The following is a 25,244-nucleotide window of genomic DNA, read 5'->3' on the forward strand; positions in this document are numbered from 1 at the left end:
CTACCTGATCACATTACTTCTCCTGAAGTGAGTCTGTAGTCACGTTTCTTTTTTTTTTCTTCTAACCAAAACCTACTTTTTTTTTTTTTTTTTTGAGAAATCTGGTTTACAACCAATAATTTTAAGCTAATTTACCTATCAATAGTGTTTTAATCAATTGCATATTATTATATTGACTATTTCACTGCAGGAGGAAAACTGCTCAGTAAATGCCAAGTTCTGTTTTGTAAAGAATGAAAGGAGGAAGGGAAAAGAGACGGCTAAAGACCCACATGTTCCTGATGCAAATGGTACATATCACCCCCAAATCGTTTGCAGGTGTACAAGTGTACGGCCGCTCTTTCTAGCCCAATTTTTGTATGCAAGGTCATCCTTCTGGTGCTACCTTAGAAACTGGCCTTATTCTATAGAGGACATTGAATGATAACACTGCAAGTCAGCTGACTGCTGTGTCACAGAGCTGCTGCTTTCTACATTATCGCAACTGCCAGAGCTCTTAGTGCTGCAGTTTTCTAGTCGCAGTGCGGCAAAGCAGACGCATAGACCCAGGCACAAAGCAGCATAGATTTTTTATTCTTGTCTTTTTTTTGTATGAGGGAGATTTTCCTGGTGTTAGCGTAGGAACAGACATGCAGCCTGGATGTGTTGGCTTCAGCCTGGCAGCGCTCTCAGCTGAACAGGGACTGTTCGGAGCTCGGTACCCAAACTGCCTCTGAGGAAGAACGCCTGGTTTCTCATTTTGTATACTAAGAGGTTCTTTATGCCACGATGATATACCTGCAGCCATAGGACAAAGGAGATGATGGTGTTTGTCACTGTTTGCCGGACTGGGGCCTTTGCAGGCACTCCACTGCTGAAGCCGTGCCAGCATCCCAGGGTCGTATAGATTGGTAATACAGATTGCCGCAATTTCTTACAGCAGTATAGCAAAGCTCAAATGAGAAACCAGACTCTGAACTAAATCAATCCCAGTCCTTCTGGATACAGGGCAGCAGGCGACTAGCAATGACACAACCAGCCATCAAGTGGAGAGTCTCTGGGACTGCAGTCTGTATCAGTTGGAGTCTGTGAGAACGAAACACTTTCGGTTATCCAGTCGCTTCTCCTTCTTCTAATACTACAATTACTACAACTGCTGCTACTACTACTACTACTATTACTTCTTTTTTCTTGCCTGTAAGAAGCTATTACTTGCGCTTGGTCTCTGAGTGTATGTTTGCGTGGATTAGTTTGCCTGTAAAGCAGCCCTTATCTGCTTCTGCTGGAAATCAGGGCACAAAGTCAGCCTGCTTTAACAGTTGTTTCTTCCTGCGTGATGCTATGCAGCTAGAATGGGTTACACTGACAACAAAGGAACCAACACAAAGCATCACTTTATTTGCTGGACTGTTACAGGAACATAACTCTTCTACGATATGATGCCCTGTTCTCTTCTCTTCCTTTTTTTTTTTTTTTAATTCATCTAATCGAAGAGCATAACAGACACCATCGTGGATGTGGTTTTTAATGATTTGGAAAAGACAGCCTGTGGAGACTGTGATTTGAGACTGCAACACATTTAGGTTATTGCCAATTTGAAATACTTGGTTTGTGAAGCACAGCCCTAAGGGACAAGCGCAGTAACTGAGAAAGAGATTGTAGATAAAGAAATAAAAATGACAAGCGTAATGGAGGCTCTGCAAAAGAGACTGTCAGAGAATCAGTTCATGGATGGCAATTTCACCAGTCTGAATCTGAATAATTCATAGATTGAAATTACCCTGCTTTCACCTTTCCATTTAAACCGGCATGATCTGAATCTCTAATAAATTTTCAAGATAAAGTAAAATGCCAATTTGAATCTGAAGAGCTTTTAAAACCAGATGCTACACCCTGAATTTTTCGATACCTTTCACAATTATCCTGTGAGAACTGCACTTCATCACGAAGCACCATTACCAGTGAAAATTACTGTGATTACAATAGCAACAATAGAATACCATCAAATGATCTCCAATTTACCTAATTTACCAGGGCTGACTGTGTGCCCATTGTGCTTTACTACGTCTGGCATTGGATCAATATCACAGAGGAACAAAAATGCCTTAGTATATGCTTCCTTTTGGTGCCTTTAACTTCGACAGCACAGGAAAATCTATCTACTGTTAAATGGTTTTACAGCCAATCTACATGCCTGCTGTAGGAGCTGATTGATTCTCTATGATTTTCTTTAGTTGCTGGGCATTGGATGTCATTGTGTTACTAATTTGTTTATAACGTATACTTCTGCACAAAGACTGCAGCAAATGAGTAACAGCACAGCGGCTCTGCACTGCTACAGCAGTAGCAGTGCTGTCGCAGGGGAAGCCAAAATGAGTTCGGTGCCTTATGTGAATAATTACTTGTGTCTGGGTTATAAATGCTCTCTAGCATCACTGGTCTTGGTTGCGTGACATGACAATCGAATGCAAAAGCCATGGTCAAGGGAAATGATTGTGTGTAATCCTAACGAGATTTTTTCCCCCCTATTCAGCATTTAGTAAGAGGTAGTGAGAGATAGGCTGTGACTCTGTTTATAAATGCGTGCCTGTACATATGCATATACATATGTAAATGTAAAGATAGCATGCTTTGTGAATATGTACTGATCACTGAAAGTAACAACTTTTACGGACAAGCCAGGCACAGTGTTTTGCCACAATCTGCTTGATTGTAACGTATCTCTGTTTTGGAGGTGTAAATTTTCTATAGGATGGTGTGTGACTTCTGGAACAGTAAGAGCCATTTATGCAGTATGTTGGTGCCTATACCTATGCTACACAATGTAATTTTAATCACAGAGTCCATGTAGCATAACTACAGTACAGAGAAGTTAGAAAAAATGTACAGAAGGCTATAACAGGCATTCTTCATGGAGACAACTGTGTCTGCTGTCTGTATGTGTGTGAGTTGTACACTTCAATCTTGTTTTTCATTTTATAACCAGATTTACTCTGCCTCCAGGGAGTACTTGCTAAGGAAGGTAAGCAATATTTCTTCTTATTTATATGACTGTGTTGCATTTCTTTTGGGGAAAAATGCATGTTTATAGCACATAGTTATATAATAAAGCATGATCTTGTGACATCTAATTAAGTGTTTCAGTATTTGTACATGTTAAAACTGGACAAGAAAGCATATTTAAAATACACTTCTTTATTCAAAATACATTTACAGAATTTTTTTGCACAAAGAATTGGTTTTGTATTCAGCTTTGACTCTTTGTTAAATAAGAAACTGTTATACCTAAATAATGATGTTCTTGAAACCTTTGGATTGTAGATATTTTGTCTTCTTAAAGCACTGTTCATTGTATTTCTAAATTTCCTGTACACAAATTAATACTGTTCTCTGAGGTAGAAGAGACAGAAGGTTTTAGAGCTTGAGCTGTGATAACAAAGGAATTTGAAAGGGGACAAAATATGATTATTGAAAAATCTTGAATTTTAGATTATTCATTAATGTGATTTAGCAGACTGTTTTTCTTAGGCAGCATACTCTCAAGTTACCACACCAGCTGGAATTAATTAGTCTATTCAGTACTAAATATATATTCTTCATTTTTCACATGGTATTCACAACTTAACAAAGAAAAATCTGCACATAACAAAGACTTAAACCCACATAACAAAGACTTAAACCCTAGTGAAATTATAAAATCTATACTATGATACTGTGGTGATAAAACAAGAGATTTAGACTAAACTTTTCAGAAGAGAACTGGGTGTTTTGGTTTAACTGTTCTATGATGACTATTTTATGATTTTGTATACATAAATATAACATACTTGTATAATTATGATAGGATCATGCAAACAGGATTTTGAATGAAGAATATCATACAAGTACCTGCTAGCATTTATGTGATTATTATTACCATAATCATTAGAATCATATACTGTTTTGCAATTGTAGTCTGTTAACTATTTTATTTCTGTAGAGCATTTGCGTTCAGATTTTTTTTACCAGTCTTATCTGCCGTGACAGTCTGTAGAGAGTGGTTTGTCATGGGTTGCTAGATATCCTCATTAACAGCAGCAAAACAGAAACAATAAGGAGTTTAAATGCTCTTGAAATGTTTATCTCAGGGCCTGAGCCAAATTGTGCTATGATTCACTCTGGAGTCTCCTAACTCTGTATTCTGAATTCTTAATGTGCCACTGGCTTTCTCCTACTGCTCTGTACTGGCCTCATCTTTATAATGTTCAGTGCTGGTCAGGCCTAATGCTGTCTCTCAATGTAAGTGCCTTCAGTAGTTGCCATAGGATCTTAGGAGAGTGCCCTCAGGAGGTGAGGTTGTTTGTGAGACTCACTCTGTTATGAAGTACTCTGAAAAAGTTTGAGAACCTCAGTGAGTAAGACCTGCATTTTGGGTTGGTGGTTGTTTCAAAGAAGGCAGGCTGCCTGCAGGATATATTGCACATGCTAATCAGGTAAAAAAACATTAAAACATTTTCAGCTACATGATCATGAAATGAGTATTAGCAATACTACCCCATAAAAAAGCATTAAAATATAGCCAACTGTACCACTAATGTATTTCCTAGTATGGCTATCGCTAATCAGACACAGCTACAGCTGAAGAGTTTAAGCTGTGTCATTGTATGTGCTGAAATAAATGGGAGAACCTACAATATTAAACTTCTAAAATAAAGCCAAAAATTTTAGCAATAGTGATTCAACAGTTAATCTACATTATATTACACTACAATATTAGTCCATTTTTGTGCTTATGTTTCCATTGTGTTTTACTTGTCTGTAAATGATTCTGCAAAATTAGGGCCAAACCACTTCTTTAAGTTTCCCATTAAACAGAATTATTCACTTGAGTAAAATTCCATTGACGTATTCTGCTGGATCCACGCCCTCACCTACATCTAGGCACTGATTGTGATTCAGTCAGACACATAAAAAACATATGGGAGTCCATTCTACTGCCACTAGGGTTAATGGCAAGACGCCCTGTGCCACTGATATAAAAAATGCATTGATTCATTTTCTTCCATTATGAATATTTTGTGAAAGTTATTCCTGGCTTTTTTGGTTGTTTGTTTTCTTGCTTTGTTTTGATTATAAGGGTACAGTCCACTATAGCTGACATAATGTTGAACAGAAGATGCTTTCTGTTCACCGGGATACATTACCTCAGCTAAACATACACTTAAACCAGCAATGCAGGATAGGATTATTTACAAATGGAAGGGACCTTCTTGACCATATATCTGTTCATAACATTTGTATTCAATAGGTTAGCAATTCTTATTAGCTTCTGTACAATACATACGTTTTGATCTGTAATGGTTGTATCTGCTTGGACAAAAGCCCTGAGTAGGAGGGTCTGCTGTGTTTGTTTGTTTGTTTAATTGTTCATTTTTCACCTTACAGTTTCTTGAATTAAATATAGCTGCCTATGGAAATACGATCCCCTGAGAATGCAGAAAAATGCATTATTGATAAGTATGTATAAAGCATCTCTAGATTCCTCTGCAGTCTGGCTGCTATGAAAATGACACCATTATTCCCAGACAAAAGTCTTAAGAATAAAGTAAGACCAAAGTGACTTGAAAGAATAACAGAAACATTTCCAAAACAACCATTCCAATGCAGAAAACTCAGAATTAAACAGAGGAAAATCCAAATGAGCTCATAAACACAGTTAAAATACATAAGTGGCTTATTCCCTTTTTGATGCTATGTGATAACCATAGGATGTGATAGAGGTAAACAATTTTGCCATTTCAGTTTATATTATACACACTATCAAAAACCAAAACCAAACCAAAACAAAAAAACTTTGGTTTTAAAATATTTGCATAGCACCTCACAGTATCAGTTCACTTTTTTTTTTTTAATGAAATATAAACATGCACCTGCTCTGTGATTTTATCTGCACAACTGCAACATAAGCAAAAGTTCTGAAAATTAAATGATTTCTGACAGACAGAAAGGGAAAATGGATTCCAAAATGTGAGTTGCAAAGAAGATAACGACTTTCCCAGTTCTTGTACCAATAGAGTTTATTGTTGTGTGTTCAAGATCAGGTTACCCCCTAATTACATGTATGTTAAAATTTGTCATATTGAACACAAAGTTAAAAATGAACATTAATTCAAAATAAGGCCCCAACTGTGTCTGAAAACTTCCCTTCCCTTCCCCTTCCCCTTTCGTATCCAAAAGCATGTTTGCAACAATATACTTAATCTGTGACTTGACATGCATAACCTGAATACACAATGAATTAGCACTCGTGGAAAATGTTAAGTTGGGAAATGTTCTCGAAGTAAAAATAAAAGAAAAAGAAAAACACACACACACACACAAAAAAAATCCCATTTGTTTTGATTTAACTCTAGGTTGCCATTGTAATGTTCACTTATACTCAGTATTTTACAGATATTGTGCACTAGGGAATATACAGTTGAATTATACTCAGTTATACACAGTAAAATGTTCAATAGGAAAGGCTTTTCTCATACTCACCAATTTCTGTTTCTTCCACTCCTTATGTTAATTCAAAAAGTATATCAAATGGCACAAGGGCAAAAGAAACCACCCAATCTTCTGACTTGTAGCGATACCACCTGTAGGAAGTAAGTGCTGAGAAACTTTGCTGAGACTGGGGAACAGGTGTGATCACATATCCTCTGCTCGTAGTAGGAATTGCCTGGTTGTTTGGCTAGGGGAGAGAGAGGTATGCAGAGAGGTTTTGAGATGGGTGACTACCCATATAGTTATTAAGTTAAATAAAACATAGTTATTAATTACTTAAAGAGAAATAGGTCCACTTTTAGTTTCTATGTGTTTGTGGGCAGCTCTTGTTATATTCACCTAGAAAATTCAACTTATCAATCAATACTGAGACTGGAGAAAAACTGTTTCCATAACCTAATACATTCCAAATATGTTTATTCACATAGACATTCATACAGAGTAGTACTCTTCGAGAACAGCTTAAATACTGTTTTATTTTGTTTTGTTTTGTTTTGGAAGGAAAAGGGGATCTACCTAAGCCCTGCACATCTAACATCTCTAAGCTGACCATACAGTTCATATTAGCCTAAGTAGCTAGATCCCATTTACATTGGAAAGCCAAAACATTATTTTCACCTTTCCTCTAGGTGACACAGCATGGCTGGTATTATGCACAGAATCAGCATGGATTAAATTCCTTTTCTAAGATGGAATTATTTTCTTCAAATCTTATCAGCATTAAACTTATCAGCTACCTGTTCCTGAGGGACAGTCTCTGTCAGGTAAGCTGAGAGGCCTGAGCTGGTTATGAATTGCATACAGTTTCATCTTTTTTGATATTCAATGGCTCTCTTATTATATTTAAGAGGTAGAGTGTGTCCTTTCCTCTGCTACAGAACTTGGTGCTAGGCAATCACTTAAAACAGACTTTTTTATGATATGCGCTTCATCTTCCAAATGGTTGACAGTTGTGTCTAAATTGCTGAAGTACTGAGCTCTCACAACAACATTTGGAGCCAGGGGATGTGTGTAGGATTTACATTTCTCTGTAAAGGAATCAAAAATCTTCTGGTACTTCACATTGTATGTCCCAAATAAGACAATACTTGATACCTTAATCTCTGTGTATTTATTTATTTTTTTATAATTAAGATTATCTAAACACAGTTCTTTCACCCTACAGGACACATCATGAAAATAATTTCATTAACAAATATGAGTCAGATAATGTACAGACAAGTATTAGAGGAAAACCTTGTAGCAAATTTGCATTGCTATCAATGCAAAGTGTTATGTGGTAAGCAAGGATTGGTTTCCCCAGGAAATGAGGACAAACATACCGAATTGCTGCTCATTAGAGTGTTTGTCTTGAGCACAGAGTAAGTTCTTTGCCCCATGCTGTTGCTTCTTTTGTTCCATCTCAGCATTTTTCCATTTTGTATACCGACTTTTTTGTCACAATCCCTCTGCACATGCAAAACACCTTCCCTGGGCTTCCCACACCTTTTACAACAGCTATCACTATCACTTCTGAACCTACTTCCCAGTCTTTGGCTAGTCAATACTAATACTTTCTAAACAGACTTTTCTTTGCCATTCTGCTTTACACTCTCCTTTCTGCCCTCCAGTTGAGCTTTTGTTTTTCAGCTCTGTGGTATGAGGCTGGTTCTTTATTGCTCCAGTCTGACCTTCAAAGTATAGGCAGCTCCAAGCACCCCAGCATGGGTGGATTTTCATAAAGAAACCAATAGGTATATCTCCCAGGGAGAACACCTTCTTCATTGCTCTCCACCTCTACTAGACTCTCCAGACATGCAGGCATGAGAACATTTACTGTATTTTTAAATAGGGGCAAGGCCACGAGCTTCCAAGCAATGGCATGCTAATAATTCATAACAACAACAATAGGAACACATAGGAAAAAGACAACATGATGCAAATGCTCTGCATAGAAAATACCGGCTGAATGACAGAAGTCTGGCAGGATTGTAACCAGCAGAGAACAATGTCATGTAAACGAGAAGCACTAAGAGGCTTTAACAGAACTTAGAGTTACCTGCATACACTTCTTATGCCTAAACCACATACAGATTTGTATGTGTACACCTTCATATAACTGGGAAAATAATGACTTTATTATGCATTCCTTCTCCTTAAGAACAGTAAGAATATCCTAATTCTGTATCTGTGTTATATATATATATAGAGAGAGAGACATATAGACATATACACACAAAATTTGGTCACTATATATATAATCTACCATTTAAATAGGAATGTTTCTAGATTTTTCATTAAATAACTCAGAGTAAGTTGTTCATTTTCATCACCCACAGAAACAACATTACCTTTTTAAGAGACGTATTTTCAAAGGACAAATGTGAAATCTAGTAAATAAAATAATATATCCTGGAATATCAGAAGTAGAGAAACTTGTTGGTTTAGACAAACATACAATTTAGATCATGAGAATCTGTGAATATTCCTATTATGTGTACATGAGTTTTAATTATTCTAACTATAATCATAAAGGTTAGGGGTCTTTTTGTTTGTTTGTTCATTTGTTTTAAATTATGATTATGAACTGCATCAGAGCCATAAGATCATTTAAATTCATTAATAATCCAGCACTCAGTCAATCTTGCTATGTCTGCATGAGAAAACTATTTAAATGAGCAAGCTGAGACCAAAGTTAGATGAAGGAACATGGTGTATTTTGCACAATGAGGACTGCAGTTTTCATATGGCAGATCAATAACCTAGTTATTTTAGAATTGTTTTTCATCCAGTTTCTAAATAGTGTGTTGTGTTTACTCTTTTTCTCCATCTTCAAGGATTTACTGCCATTTGCAAGTACTTTTATGTGATACTCTTCTCTACTCCCAAATTGGTTTATTCAGTTTTCTGACAATTAATTAACATAGAAACTACAGAAGCTACTGAAACCTCATTTAATAGCTTCCCAGATATTACTTTTTCCTGTTGGATTAGAATGTAGTCCACTAGGGAAACTTGCTTCAAAAATCAATGTAACCAAATGGCAGAGGCAAAAGAAGGACCTGCCAAAAATGCAAAGTAGTTTGACCCAAAGATTAACCTAAAACCATACGTTCATTGCCCCTAATTCATACTACCCTCAATGTTGATGGAAACCAGAACCATGCTACTAGCTAATTTAATTCCTTAAGCTCAGTTTGCCAGTTAAAACATGAATTCTTCCAGAGGTTGGACTACATGGACCAAAACTTTGGATCTCACCTGTCCCTTTGCATCACAGCAGATACATGAAAAGGTCTTAAAACCTGGAGATTATAAATTTAGATAACATCTAACTATATTAAAGAGAATGCTATGAGGGGGCTAATGAGGGGAAGAAGTGAGACATAAGGCAGAAATTAGAAGGGATGGGACCAAAATCTGATCTTTATTACTTCTAAAGGCTTACCCTCAGCAGAATACTCTACCTAGTATACGATAGTATATGCCAAAACATCTCTTAGGATCCCTGCCACTCTTCAATTTCAGCTCATGACACCTTCACCATCACTGAAGAGAAGAACTTACTGAGAGACACCTAAGCTCTACTGAGCACTGATTATACTCAGTGTTGCATTTCTTCCTCCATTGTGGCTGAACATATGTAACCTTCAGAAACACAAATAACCTGTCAATTAAGAGTAGCTTCTCTTTGTTTCTCCTCCCTGGGAATTGTACTTTCAATTTCAAAAGCTAAATGAAAAGCTATTCACTTACAAGTGGCAGTGGAACCTTAAAAAGTTCCATCTGCTGATTGGGTGCTATTGGGATGGGCAGAGCAGACTTCAAAGAGGGGAAATGCATTCCTCAGAAGTCCCTTTTCACTTTTCAATATACAAGTAATTTTGGCCATTAAGCACTAAATACAAGGAGAAATAACAACTCCTAATGAGAAACATGTCCTTTTAAAAGGGAACATAACACTATCAAAGTATCTCATTTGTACTTCCCAAGCAAAAGTAAAAAAAGTAAAGAAAAAATGTGAAAATTGTCAGCAACCTTGCAACATCATGGCTAGTACCTGAGTAACAACTACAGACAAAAAAAAAAAAATAAAAAATTAATGAGGTGGACTTCTTTATTCTTAAAAACTTCCTGAGGCCTTCAGGCCTGTAGTTTCAGTTAGCTGTTAGTTGTAAAAGCTACAGAATACAGTGGCTAGTAACTATGAGTAAGGAGTGGTTAAGAAGGAAGAAGAGAAAAAAAGGTTTCATAAATGTACAAAGCTGAGTTAAAGTAAACTGAAAATTGAGTTTCTTGCTTTTGACTATTTTGCACTATTTTTACTACATCTTTGCACCACTTGATTTCAGCCACTAACAAAATTATGGAAATATGGAAGTGTCTATTTTTTGCTGTATTTCAGACAGTTAATCCTGAAATCTATTCTGTAGCTGTCCATAAACATGTTTCCAAACATGTACTTTTGTGCTTGATTGCTGGAAAAAAGGTAGACGTTCACATCTTCTTCAGCAAAGAAACAACATATTTCAGTGATAGTAGACATGCAAAAATAAACCTGTATTGGAATTTTTCAATCAAAATCTTGTATCATTTCAATAAAATTCAAATCAATCAAATTAATGTCAATAAACAAATAATTAACCAACTTTTCACTAAAAAAAAGCCTTCATCACATGTACATGTTTTTTCTTATTCTAAAGTTATTTAATTTGGTTCTGTGACTGTTAGGGCTGTTATATTTTTTTCAGCAAATGAAGTGAAGCCTGTTATAGCCATCCTGCATAACTGTGCTTCTCCTTGATCAGCAAGGTGGGAAGTTTGTATGTGCCCTTTTCCTCTACATAGTACAGTTAAATTCCTCCACTATCTGGTCAAGTACACTAACAATGGGACATTTGATATATTATTAGATTATGTTTTGATGTATTTTCAGAATATTTGATGAGCGTATCACCTATAAGCTAATAGCTTATGCATACTGCAACTGATTACAGTTTCTTCCACAGTAATCTTTTGTAAGTAGGCTTACAGAGTGAATATAAATAACCAATTTAAGGTGAAAATAAATGTATAATTATATTCATTTGCACACATACATTTGCAAAAAGAATTTTGGCATGACTTTCAAATACACATACGTAATCCTTTCACTGTTTTCAACGGGATTCTGTCAGTTGTTTATATTTTGACACAGATAGGGGAATACCTTTATTTTGATTTTGCAATATTTTCTTTTTCTTTCTGCTCCTTGGCTTTGCTGATGAGAGGATGCAGTCCAGTTTCCAAACAACTATAATTCCTCAGATGGCATAGTGGCATAACACAGCTTTGAATTTCAAGGGCCACTACAGTGTTAGGTGAACCACATTTATTGGCCATTAACAGGGAGACCATTACAGGCATGACAGGCAGCATAAGAAAAACCTAAGCACTGCTTTCATGTTGTGTCTCCAGGCAAACCTCGTAACTGCAATCTCAGCAAATTCCTTCTGTGTTTGTGGAATTAGTTTCACAACATTTTTCAAGTTATTATTTTAACTCAAAACTCAAACATTGTTTTATGTTTGCTTTTTTTTTTTTTTTTTCTGATATTCAGACTATGTCTTTCCATAGCAATTGACATATTTTTTTCTTTCTCCTAATGCTGTTTTACACTAACAACAAATGCTTATCTGAGGAAGCCAGTAGCCAAATGCGGTCAGATTGGTGTAATAGGTAGACTTTTTTTTCCAGCTGTCTCTCATTGCTGACCTCATAAAAGCATTTTCTAGAATGTAAGAGACTAAAAGAATACAACAAGGCAAAATAAAAGAATTAGAATGGTAAACTATTGAAGGGAGGAAGGGAGGAAGGGAGGAAGGGAGGAAGGGAGGAAGGGAGGAAGGGAGGAAGGGAGGAAGGGAGGAAGGGAGGAAGGGAGGAAGGGAGGAAGGGAGGAAGGGAGGAAGGGAGGAAGGGAGGAAGGAAGGAAGGGAGGAAGGAAGGAAGGAAGGAAGGAAGGAAGGAAGGAAATCTGCATGTGACAGATTGCATCTTTCCATTTAGAAAAATCAACTTCCAAACACTGGAGTACAATATGATACTTACTTATCAAGTTAAATTGTTTTCTTGTAGCAAAGCACAAACTTAATTACAGACACATTTACATATGGATGGCATTTTCCTAAGCCCTATTTCTAATAACATGCATAAATGTGATTTCATTCTTATATAATTACATACATATATATATATATATATATATATTTTGCCCTTGCTTTTACAAAACAGGCAAGCATAATTCTTGGAAACTGTCTCCTGAAGACAGTTCTTTAGTTACACAAGGCAGTTTCATGAATTTAACAATACTCAACATTAAATAACTTTATTTTTTAATTATTATTATTTTTCCCCACTATTTGTACAAGAAACTCACCACTTTTCTGGTCAGAAACCTTCTAATTTCCAGCCTAAAATTATTCATGGCTAAATTACACTCATTTGTTCCTGTGCCAACATTGTTCAGTAGAGTAAATAGTTCTTATCCCTGCCTACTGTTTACCATTGTATTGTGTTTTTAGAGAATAAGTATTTTCTGTATCAGCTTTTGCTTTTGTTAGACTAAACAAGTAAAAATTTTGCAGCGTTGTTCTTAAGATGACTTCTCTCTGGTAATCACTGCAGTTCTTTACCTGTTTTATCTTCCATGATCATGATGAAAAAAAAATTGTGCAGAAGCTCTCAGGTGCTTTAGCACAGATGTTTTCATTTCTCTATGAGAAATACTGTAACTGGTCCATCCTTAGATGACATCTGTTTTTTCATGGTTGTATCCTACTGACAACTTAACTCCACAGTCACCTAATTTGCCTACCTAGATCCTTCTATGTTGTTTGCAACTCATCTCCTATTTTATAACAATTTTTAAAATTAATCTCTCTGCCAACACTACTGTTTAAGAAATAGTTTAACCGTGTTTGTTCTTAATGTGCTTTTTCCAAAGGTAACATATGTTTTTAATAAGTTGAAAGAAAAAGGAACAGTGTTGGGAGACAAAGGGAGATAACATACTGAAAGCACTGGGAGTGATGCATTGAAGAGTAAGAATTTTTCAGAAGTCTGTGATAGAACATAATGGTTTAAGTCTGGTATGATGCACACAGTAACCTAGGATTTTTATCTATATGTCTGCAAATCTATCTATCTGTTTTCTTTTGCGTACTCATAGATGCTCAGATACTGTATTTTACTTTGTACGGGGAAAAAAATAAATCTTGGATCCACTAGAGCAGAAGCTCCCAAACTCAAAGAATCTCTCAAAGTAGCATAGTAGCATGCAAGAAGTATGGGGGTGTGCAGTCCATCACCTTCTCCCCAGTAAAGCTAGGGAAAAGGTTTCTGGATTGTCCAAGAAGCAGATTTATTTTTTTTTTCTGTTGTGGATCTGAAGCATGGCACATAGCTTCTAGCTACTTCCACATTGTTAATGGTAGAAAACAATAGTGTTATCTAAATCAAAATAATTTCATAAGTCTCTGTGTTAGACTGCTGTGTAGTAGCAGTATTATTTACAAGTCTATTTGTAGAAATCACACCATAGTATATCTGTCCTTTTACTTGTTTTTGATTATTTTTTGAAGTTGACATAACAATTAAACACTTAAGACTCACAGAGTCTATGCTTTTGGAGTAGCATTGAAATATTTTCTTTACATGACTGTTTCAGATTAATTAGGATTTGCCTATTTATTTACATCAGTACTTCTGCAGTTGTTCACAAAGCAAAAGCTTTTTGATGCTATCTAGTTGTAAATGTTGCATCTCAAGTATCAGGCATTTAGAATGAAGAATCTACATCTGTTAGGTTTAAAAAGACATTGAGATTTTCAGAAGCATCTTAATGAATTTGCACTGGTAGTTCCACGAGCCAGGAATGTGAAAACTTTAAATCTTTAAGAAAATGATTTAGATTTCCATATTTTGACATGGAAGCCAGCAATTTTAAAATACCTGTTGCTGTATGATTAAAGAGAGTAGAAGACTAGAACATTGTTGCTAGCTGGAGCTTCTCCATTTATAAGAAAGATGAACTTGTTTTTTGAGGGATTTTTTGGAGGAAGAAAGATAAACCTTTTTAAAATATGATAGTCTGTTTTTTCTTTTTTTTTTTTTTGAGTGCTGGAAAAATAAAAATCCTTTCAAAAAGGGAGTTAATTACTAGGGCATGCAGCTTAATAGAATTCTCAAAAAAATCTTTTTGTCAGTTCTAACTTTGATGGGAATCTGCTTATTGAGATGGGAATTTGTATCTATATAGGATTATTTTATTAAGTTATTAAAAGCTAGTTTTACTTAGTGTGCCCTCCTTGACTATTGCTATATAATACCTTCTTTGATGTTGAAGTGGTTAATTTAACGTACTGACTATTTGGTGTGTTGCTAGTCATGTTTTAATATGTTGTATTCTGTTTAGGGAATCCCTGTGGAGCTGATAGCTGTGGACTAATGACTGGTATAACAAGCAGGTAAGCTCTGAGCATTTTTCGGAGTTAACATAATGACTCTCATCAAAAGAAGAATAAGTCTTGGTATTTTTATTTTCTTAAGCTGAGTTTGGAAGGCTTTGATTTTACAAATCCTGAGATCTGTGACTTATAAACTTAACATATGCAGATAGTGGTTTCAAAAATTGAGTTGATATTTCTGTCAGAAGAGATTATTTCTCTTGACCTATAACTCACAGTTTTAAAGAAATATTTGAGACAAGTTCAGACATCAGTAACTTGTAGCAGAAACTTGCAAATGATCATTCTGGCTTGACAAGATTAATTTGAGAGTGATTCTTTCCTCTAACTCTCCTCTTTCAGTTTTACTAGTTGTAGTTTACAAGAGTATTTGTCAAACTGGGACATTTTTTTTCATTTCTCTCCTCTTTAGACAGCGATAGACTTACTTTGTTGATAAAGGAAAGGGACTTACAAACTACCTTACAAAGAGAAACACGAGACAAAGTAAAACATGCAATGGATGGTAATACCATATGACTGATTTTAGTCTGATAGAGTTGTTAGGCTAATTAAGAAAGAATTAAAGTACACATGACAGATATCAGTCACATTGCTTAATACAGTGCTGGAGGATACACAGAACCACAAGGGTGATGAAAGCACTGCAAGAACATAAACACAAGGAAAAATAAAATACAATTACTGCATGCCAGGATAGTGGATTTTGTAGGTAAACATGGTATTCTTGTTTGACAAGATGTTATTTTCCACAGCATAATTTTGCCATGACTACAGTTTCTATACAGAAAGAGATTGTTAAGTTATTTAAAGCAGCTATGATGGCTTCATCAAAGAGCAGAGATTCACCCTTGAACATTTATCTTATTATTGCATTATTCTCAAAGTAAAAAGCAATTATTTTTCCTCTTGTGCAGAACATTCTGGTGCAATTTTAAAATTAAAATCAATATTTTTTTCCTAGCTAAGAAGATTGTACTTATATGAGATGCTTGTCTCACTAATTACTTAATATAAAGTAAAACCTTTTCTATGGTATCTATATGAAGAAGTATCCAGAAAATATTTTCTATGTAAAATGGATTTTTTTTTCCTCAGTCATTTGCCTTGAATTTCTTGTGTTGAGTTCCTTTACATTAGATTTCTTAGAGCTCTGACTCAAGATGAGATAACACTGTTGTTTCATAAAAGTAGATTTCTTTGTATAGAGATACAGAAAAGTTGTCTTTAGGTACACCAAATTTTAGTTATCTTCTCCTTGTTTTTATACTATCTCCATTTCTTCATAAACTTGAATCACATAAATATGTTAGACCACCTAATTAGACACCTCAGTTCCCTAACACCAGTGAAATCAATCTGTGTTAAAATAAGAGGGTTAAGGTATATGCTTAGATTAAGTGGTGGTGGTGAAATGCTGAAGAGCAAAAATACATGCTCCACTGTATGTACAGTAGAAAGATTACGTAAGTTGTAATTCCACGTTGTAAGAAGATACATTCTGATTCAAGAACAGAAGTGTGGAAAATTCCACTCGAGGAAATAGGGGCTGTGCATTAGCACAGATGCTCCTGTACCATGCAGGCTGATGCAAGTATGCAGCAGCTGATGGGACAGCCCTTCTGCTCCTTGCCTCCTTGCCCCAGTACTGCCGTCTCTTCTTCAGTCTGTCAAAATGGGAGTGGTTTACAATAATAGTCTATAATGTAAGGCTTTTTTTTTTTTTTTTCTGCTTCGAAGTAGTTTGATACTTAGAGCAAGTCCATAGCCAGTGAGGATTTTCTTGTCTTTCAAGTAACTACTTAAAAATCAGGTATTTCAGGGCATATCTTAACTTGTGTAGATGACACTCCAGTACTGTATGCAATTAGTTATTGACTTGTGGATTAATTTAAAGAGAAGTCAGGATGAATATTGTGCATGTTACCTATACATAACCATTGAAACAATATAGCAGATCACATATTTACTCCCACATTTGCTACCCATGCATTTCCTCCTCCTTCACACACACAACTACAGCAGAGAGGGCTGTTCAGATGGCTGTCTGGGATCTGAACAGAGCAAGTAGTCCCAGGTGGGGCTGGGAAGTGAAGAAAAAACTGTTCCAACTGAGATACAAACAGAATAATGCAGGAGCTACGCTGCGACTAATGAAGGCTTCTGATATCACAGGTTACCATAATAATTAAAAGAGCAGGAAATAAATAAGCAATTCCTCCCTTACAAGCACTTTCTAAAAGTATATAAAATGACTGCAAACTGGTGGAGTTGAAAGGGAGATAAGGATGTTCATTCTCTGCTGGGACTGGATGTGGGTTACTCCCTTTCAGGTGTGTGGTCTAAGCTTCAGGTGATGGGAGTGGTTCCCTGGTTTTTGAAGTTTGACTTTTTCTTCTTTTTTCATCTTCCTCCTGGCATATCGCTTCACTTTCTCATGAACAGTGTCATTAGTAGAGCAACAACCAGATGTCTCAGCAGGGCAGCTTTCATTCTGCTGCCATAGTATATATTTACCCTGAGCCACCATGTTTTCTTTTGTTTTACGTGTATTTCCCCTCTACCTGAGCTCCAACCGAGCAGCTGTTCATTTTAAAAACACTATCAAAAAACAGACAGAAGAAAAAAGCTATCCTTACAAATCATTTGCACATTCACCTCCAAACTGGAAGTTTCTCTTTCATTTTCCCTACCCTGCTGGTTTACTTCTAGCTTTGTTGAGTCTTAGTGGGCTTCATGCAACTTCCATAGTCCTATAAAGTGGATTGCTACAAATAAGAACAGACTCTTAGTGCCTTTCCATGTGAGTATCCAGGTTGCAAGTCCTCTTAACAAAATTAATTAAGACAAAAGGAATTTTCCAAACAATTCTGCCTTTAGCAAGAGAAAAAAAATATCTAAAGGAAGCAGTTAAAGGAAAATATCTAAACTACTATTTATTACTGAGAACTATATAATGGTAATTGACAGAGTACTTTTTCGAAAAATATGTTTGAGCACTATGCACATGGACATTGAATATGCACTCCTTTCACATCCCCTAGTAAGGAAATAAAATAACTATTTGCATTTTACCCTTGCACATAGGTGCACGTATTATAAAGATAATATATGTATCTTTTTGTATGCTGAGACATTACTTTGCCTCTGCCTCAGCCTGTCCAAGGTGTATGAATATTGACTGTTTAATGTACACCCCATGGTGAATAACTGCTTACTTAAAGCATAATACTGTGTGACCTTGTTTTTTCTGTTAATTATATTTTTCCCTTGTAGAAAAGTAAGTTTACTCATTCTGAGTCATGCCAAACCACATAATCTGGAAAGGAATATTGTGGCTCTACTTGGAAAGTACTAATTGGGCTTCAGCCATCACTGGGAAAGTTGTATAGTCTTTTATTATTTTAACTGGCCAAATGCCCTTTGTTCCCACATTAACAGCCTCCCTATGGTGCCTGTAACTTTGATATTATTTTCACTTTTACGCTAAATTTCACCAGATGAAAGACACAAACCCTCCAATTTTGAAATAAAAAATAGCATGCTTTGTTAATCTTTTATTTCAGAAGGAAAGTCTGTGAAAATGATAACCTATGTCTGCTGGCCAAAGCTTTTGATCAGTAAACCCATCCTGCCAGCTGTTCTCCTTGGCAAGAGGAAAGATAATATTTTGGTATCTTTAATTTCTCCGTTTTAGAGCAGAAGTATTGCTTGTGTCATCATTCAAATTGTGCATGGTAACATCAGTCTTGCATACAATACAGCACTTTATAAAGAGCTGGGTTTGGACAGTATTACTGCAATGTTGTAACAGAGCTGTTTCAGAACATTAAACACAACTTAAGTCACTTATGGACTAGCAGTTATTGCGGGTGCTCTGGTCAGTGCTACTGAGGAACTGCTTTGAAAGTCCTAAGGAAGACACTGAAGCAGACATATAGGGGCATTTTAGTCTGATGTAACTGGCAACTGAAGACACAAAATGTCCCAAAAGACTGAGCTCTCACTTACATGCCTGTTATCCTCATCTCATGAGGCAGACTGGAAAAGGATCAGCAAGAGTATTTCAGCTCCAGTCCTCAGTGCATGATGAGGGATGGCCTCAGGCAGGGGACAAGAAAGCTGACACTTCTAAGAGACAAAAAGCAGTCACGTAAAGCTTCAGATTTAACCAGATGCACTTCCTACATTGGGAATATCCTATCCAAAACATGGACAGGGCATGTTCTCCCTCCAGTTTGGTCTCTGACCACAATTTTTAATTTCTGTTGAAAATGAAAGGGTGTTTTTACCATGTTTAAGAATATTTAAGAATGTCTTTCTTGATTTCCAGGTAACCTGAAGCTTGAGTGGTTACAGGCATATTGGATTCCACACCTTGGCAGAGGATTATTTCAGCATATGTTCCAGGACAGCTCAGCACTTAAGACTTACAAGGAGAAAAAAAAAATGATTCTGCAATAATTTGTTTGGATCTCTTGAAGGTTTCAAGGATTGCTTATAGTTCTCAAGGGGCAGGACAAGCAAATTGATTGGGAAGAAACTAGGTTTCAAGTCTTTGCTTGTCTAGACATAAAGCCTCTTTCACTAAAAAGAAGAATGGGGGAAGACAAGGAATTATTTTAAAAGAAGAATTTCATTCATTTGTGCATTACGGTAATTATACCGCTGTCTTAAACGCTTGGAGGTGGATGGTGTTTGTGACCTCTCTGGTATGTTTCATATGTTTCATGCAAACCTTCCACTGTCTTGAAACAGAAGTGGGCCCCCTATCTATTAAAGCTGTCTTGGGCAAGTCAGCAAACTCTGTAATGGATCCTTTATATCCCCCTAAACATACCTAATAGTGTAGGGCTCATTCCAATGAAATGGGGGAAGTTCCTACAGTCTGACTAGTTCTTGTTGAAACAGCTTGATTTAAAAGCTGACAATAAAATAGATTGTGCATTTTGTTAGCAGGGCTCAGCCCTGTAACCACATTAATGAAATGATAGTTGTATCAGGGATGTAAGCTGACTTTTAAAGATGTCCCTTCAGCCTCTCTAATATGTGAATTTAGAGGAGGAAAAAAAAAAAAAGTGTTTGTTTCAAGTTTTAATTTTCCCCAGCAGCATATAATGATTTACTGCCTTTATCTGTCTTTCAGGTTCATGTTCATTGCCTCAGATGCAGCTACAAGTCAGTATTTTTCTTGCCTGCTGAACTGACAGAGCTTATCAGGGTAATTCAGGTAAGGTAAGTCCGTTAATCAAATGCAGAATTATTAGAGAAAAATGCATTTGTTAGTGCTCTTTCCTGAATACTTCCCTGATTTTGGAATTTGTGTGCCCCATACAGTGGCCTTCCTAGTTACATTGCATGTACTGCAATTTCACAGAGGTGCTCCAGAGATCTTGTCCCAGACATCTTGGTCAGAGGGAAACCATAAATTCCAGCCCCAGTGATAACCCACTGCTGCTACTCTCCTGCTCCAAAATACTGCTGCAGGTGGCTGAGGATCCCACACAACACATAACTGGGCAGCTTTGGGATGTATCCCCAGGTGGTGTACTGGTCACACCCTGTGGGCTACGTTGCTGATGCTCAGCAGTTTCTAGCTGTATGGAAGCACTTGGACAGCATCCTTTTATCTTAGAAAAGAGAAATATTATTAATTGCAATGACTGTGCAAATAAAGATAATGCATTAAAAGAAAAAGTAACACCTTCCATCTTTTAATTTTCTTCACAATAACTTGAAAATTGCAGATGATTATTTTTAAATGAAAGGAATAATAATTGGGGAGGAGGGAACGGGGGGGGGTGAAGAAGAAGTAGTTCTTAAGTCCTTAAGTCCCATATCAAAGAGCTACATTAAAAGTAAAGGTAAAGAAATTAAACATTACACATACATGAACATACAAGAATAAATCCACTATGGAATAATCAAGTTTAAGAAAAGAAAAGTGGGGAAAAGTAGTAGGTTGAAAAAGGTACATGAGAACTGACAGTCCCGAGAGGAAGATATTTCCCAGCAGGTTCAATTCTCAGAGTAAATACTTAAGAAAAAGCTTCTGTGGTTAAACAGAGGGTAAACGTTCATTTGTAAAGACTATATCCCTCAGAAGTTCAAGGTGAAAATAGAAAATAAACACATCATATGCCTCAAGACACACAGGGCCATCAAAAATTTGCAGTTAATCCTTTTCCATAGCAAACAGGACACCTATCAATTAGCAGGACCAGCAGATTGCTAAGGTACAAAAGGAGCACACAGAAGAGAGAAGGCCGTGGAAGCAAACTGCATGAGTGATTTGCATCCCTGTTTGTAATAAACTCAAGGAAGCTCCCTTCCTGGAATCTTTCTCTATGTAGTATAAATTGAGCAGTAACAATTTTCCAGGACTAAGAACAGCTAAAACTACAATTTGTCAGCATAGAAGGGAAGATAAACAGAGAAAAGAGCTCTCCAAATCATGAGTAGCAAAGACAGGTCAAATAGGGAATGGAAGTTTTTGTATCACAAAAGACAGTAAACAAGGATGTGACAAATAATTGGTTAATTCAAAGCTAATAAAAACAGAAGCATTGCCTCATTATAACACATAGATAACTTAAAATTTCCTTGCCTCAGGCTGTTGTGGTTTACTGAATTTGACGTGAATTAAAAATTTCTTGGATAAATTGATCCATCAAGATCTATTCAACACAAAGATCCTGCCTCTGACTTAGGATGTTGCATCTCTCTGGAAGCTGGGAAGATAAGGCAGATAGCTATCACTACATGCTTATCATTTTATAACATTCTTCAGTAGTAACCATCCACTTTTCACCACTTCTCATCAGTTTTGGAGCCAAGATGCTGGGCTAGATGGATCTTTTTTAGTCTGAGCTGTGATGGCCCTTCTAGCACACTGCCTTTAAATAGTCCCTGCAGTTTGTATAGAACATTCAGCGAATTCATTTGGGTCAATCTGAACAACGTGAGTCAGATAAAGGACTCCAGACTGAACTAAGACTTAAAAAAAATAATAATATTAGGAAGAGATAACTAAAAAAAAAGAATCTGTGAGTAACATAAAGGGAAGACAAAAAAAAAAAATTAAACTTGCATATATTCTTTAACTCTTCAAGTAAAGAGGCAACACACATGAGATGACAGAAAATAATTCTTCATCTCTGTAAAAGAAAAAAAAAACAAAACAACAACAAAAAACCTCTTTTCCTCCAAGCAGGTGAAATGACAAGAACATTTCAATTTGTTCTCAGTTCACATCCAAATCAATGCTTTTTTTAAAAAATCTCTCTGCAACTTGATGAATTCATAGAAAATGGAGAGTATGTGAATATATCAGTGCAAAAATCATAGAAACTTACTTAAAAAAAAAAAAAAAGATTAACTGAATTAATTCCATTAATACATAGCCCCTATAAAAAGGGTCTTGGTTGTGTTAGTCCTCTGTCATGAAAAATGATTGAATGTAGATGTTCTTTCACATTGGTTACATAAGTGGAATCCTCACATAGTACAGACTGTTCAGGCTTCACCTAATTATACCGAACAACATGTATGACTGTTACTACAGCTACTGAAGATCTGCCCAACAAGTGTAACATGTTGGCTAACAGCAAAGTTGTAAATTCTGCCTTAAGGAAATCACCATTTTAAAGTAGCTCATTGCACATGAGACTGTCGGCTGACCATTTACTGAGTCTCTCAAACACCAATCTCTACATGCAAGAAGGGAAAGAGAAGAGAAAAAAAGTGGTATAGTCTGCACTTTCTCTTTTTTGAAACCTTGTGCTCAAAGGGGGCCTCCAAGCACCTACAGAAGAAGGCACTAAAATAAGTCAATGCAGCTTCAGGATCTGTAGCTTTCTTCTTCATGGGTAGTAGTATAGTCCCTATCGCTGTCTTGGGTATGAGGCAACCCAAAACCTTTCTGAACCTGAGCTAGGAAGGAGTTTTCCCACTACTGACACCTACAAAATTCCAGTTGTCAATCCCCTCCCCTTAGTGAAATGCTGGAAGAGTTATTTACAGTTAAACTCAGATGTTTTCTAAATTGACTGTCATCATAAAGTTCTGTCAGTCAATAACAAAGATGTGACTGAGCTGCTCTCCAGTGACTTTCCCCTAAAGCGCCTTCAGAGGTTCTTCCACCTGACAAATCACTCCAGTGACAGGATACTCTCATGAGATTCATCATTTCCTTCAATGTAACCAGACCTCAGATCCATCACAATTTTAGAGCCTCCTAAGAGTTCGTCCTCTTATTGTCATTCTTAGTTTATCCAAGGATTTGTAACTTACTGTATGAATTCCTTGGCCAAATTCAGTAATCCCCTGAATCTCAACCCTCACATTTTTGTTTTAGTCAACTTCTGCTGGTAAAAATTCTCACAATACTCCTTCCTGAGAAATACAGAAATCTTCTGTTCCCTTTTTCCCTTATACTCAGTTAAACATCCCTGACCATACGTCTACATTTCTTCTCAGTGGAACCCTGAGACTTACATATCTTACTTCCAATTGTCCACCTAAGTATTTATTCACTTTAATTTCCAGGCCAAATAACTGAACTAAAACAATTTAAGTGTATAATGTACATGAAAAGTTTTGCTTTGAAATAAAATGCAATAAAATGCAAATAATTTTTGCATTTCCAACTGCTGAAGCAGAATTGGAGTCATTTAGCATACATTATAACTTGAAGTTAACCAATATTTTTTTTCAGGACATAGAATGAAACAGAATTTTCCCATTGTTCCCTAATGAACTATAGTTAATATACTAGGTTTCTTTCTGCATAACCTTGAAAAAAAAATACAAAAAGTATATTTTCATTATTGTATGAAAGGAAGAAACAAACATGCAAAAGTGTTCTATTGTTATCAGATTTAAGGAGTGAATTTTTAAGCATTTATCTACAAAATAGTTAAAATAAATAGCCCTGCTAGAAGGCAGTGAAAGCATTTTGTATTCATTTCATCATTAAACAAAATCATGAACATTTGTTAAAACAATAGATACAGATTATTCACTACCATTATGCTTTACTAGCTGGAATAGATACCTGATAAGAATTATACTAGAACTACAGCTCCCAATGAATGATTAAAGGAAAGGGAACAGATGTGAAGAGAAAGTAGAACAACTATACTTATTTTTTTTTTTTCCTTCCCTGGGGATTCATATGTGGTTCTCCTTCATTCCCTTCTTTCAAGCTTTGTTTTCAGCTCTGTATAACATAAGAGACTGAATTAGGACTGGATTTGAACTATTTCCCACGTTGTGGAAGGGAGCCATTTTAGAGGAAAACAAACTCTTTAATTTGAAGTGTCAAAAACATGTTTTAACAATTTTTTTTTTTTTTGGTATTCTGAAATCTGATTTCACTCATTTTCTACATTTTTGGCTTAGTCAAATAGAGACATTTTTGGGGTGAAAATCATTTTTTCAAAAAGTTCCAAGATAGTTTTGCTGTCCATGGTAGTCCATACAAATATCACAGGAAACTTCTGGTATATGCAATGGCCTAATCAGCTGCAACTTGGATAATACACAGAAAGTTATCTAACTGGTTCCCAGATGACAAGGAAATCTGTGTCCCATATGCTGTTTAGGAAGGCAGGTCTTAAAATTTTAATTACACAGGAGAATGAAACAAAGTTTGCTTTTAGAAATATATTTAAAATCATTATCACTCATTTTTTTCCACATTATATATCTCCTTGAACCTTGTACATTCATCTAATCCACAGTTTGCTCCTTTCTCACATGCACAACTGCTTGCAAACTTTGTCATGTACTATCTAACCTCACTTAGAGTTTTCTTTTATTGTCATCCCAAGAATTCTGGTCACAGAGAAACAAACTTGACAACCCAGGAGATGAGTAAAGTCATCATGAGTGAACACACATGGTCACCTATGTGAGAAATTAGTATGCAGTTAGCTTCTCTACAAATCTAAACTTCTATACCAGTTTGCCGGCTCCTAGTTGTCTTTTTCGTCCCAGTGGAAGTGCAGAACTTTATATAGCAAATAAAAGCTCCCTGATTTTTCACAGGCAAATTTTCATAGACCTCTTATAAAAAGCTCACAGACCTCCAGGGATCTGTGGGCTATCTATGGAAACCAACACAAGCGGTATCGTGCCAATTTGTTCCCTCCATAGAAACTCTTTGTAGTGCACAAAGACTGTAAAGTACTTTTATGCCATTTTCAAAAAACATCTTTTTCAAATTCAATTTCTAGTTAAAAATACAGA

The 25,244-nt window shown here is 36.1% G+C and overlaps 2 long non-coding RNA genes across 6 annotated transcripts in view; one reads left to right on the forward strand and one right to left on the reverse strand.

The window, feature by feature from the left end:
- Nucleotides 1-238: 238 nt before the first annotated feature.
- Nucleotides 239-25,244, reverse strand: part of LOC137852710 (uncharacterized) — a 44,317-nt gene continuing 19,311 nt past the window's right edge. For 2 of the 3 annotated variants that reach the window (XR_011093996.1, XR_011093995.1), the window contains one exon: nucleotides 1,427-6,694. This is a non-coding gene — a long non-coding RNA (uncharacterized lncRNA). Of the gene's footprint in view, nucleotides 1,066-1,426; nucleotides 6,695-25,244 lie in introns of those variants that run through there. The other variant, XR_011093997.1, reaches the window with a different exon arrangement.
- Nucleotides 2,868-24,469, forward strand: LOC137852709 (uncharacterized). Of its 3 annotated transcripts, XR_011093992.1 has the most exons (5): nucleotides 2,868-3,001; nucleotides 13,472-13,568; nucleotides 14,942-14,993; nucleotides 19,327-19,649; nucleotides 20,140-24,469. It is a non-coding gene; the product is annotated as an uncharacterized lncRNA (long non-coding RNA). The 3 variants fall into 3 exon arrangements; XR_011093991.1 differs by having other exon boundaries at nucleotides 19,327-24,469; XR_011093993.1 differs by lacking the exon at nucleotides 19,327-19,649.

Source organism: Anas acuta, chromosome 2, assembly GCF_963932015.1.
Source record: "Anas acuta chromosome 2, bAnaAcu1.1, whole genome shotgun sequence".
Taxonomy (NCBI): Eukaryota; Metazoa; Chordata; class Aves; order Anseriformes; family Anatidae; genus Anas; species Anas acuta.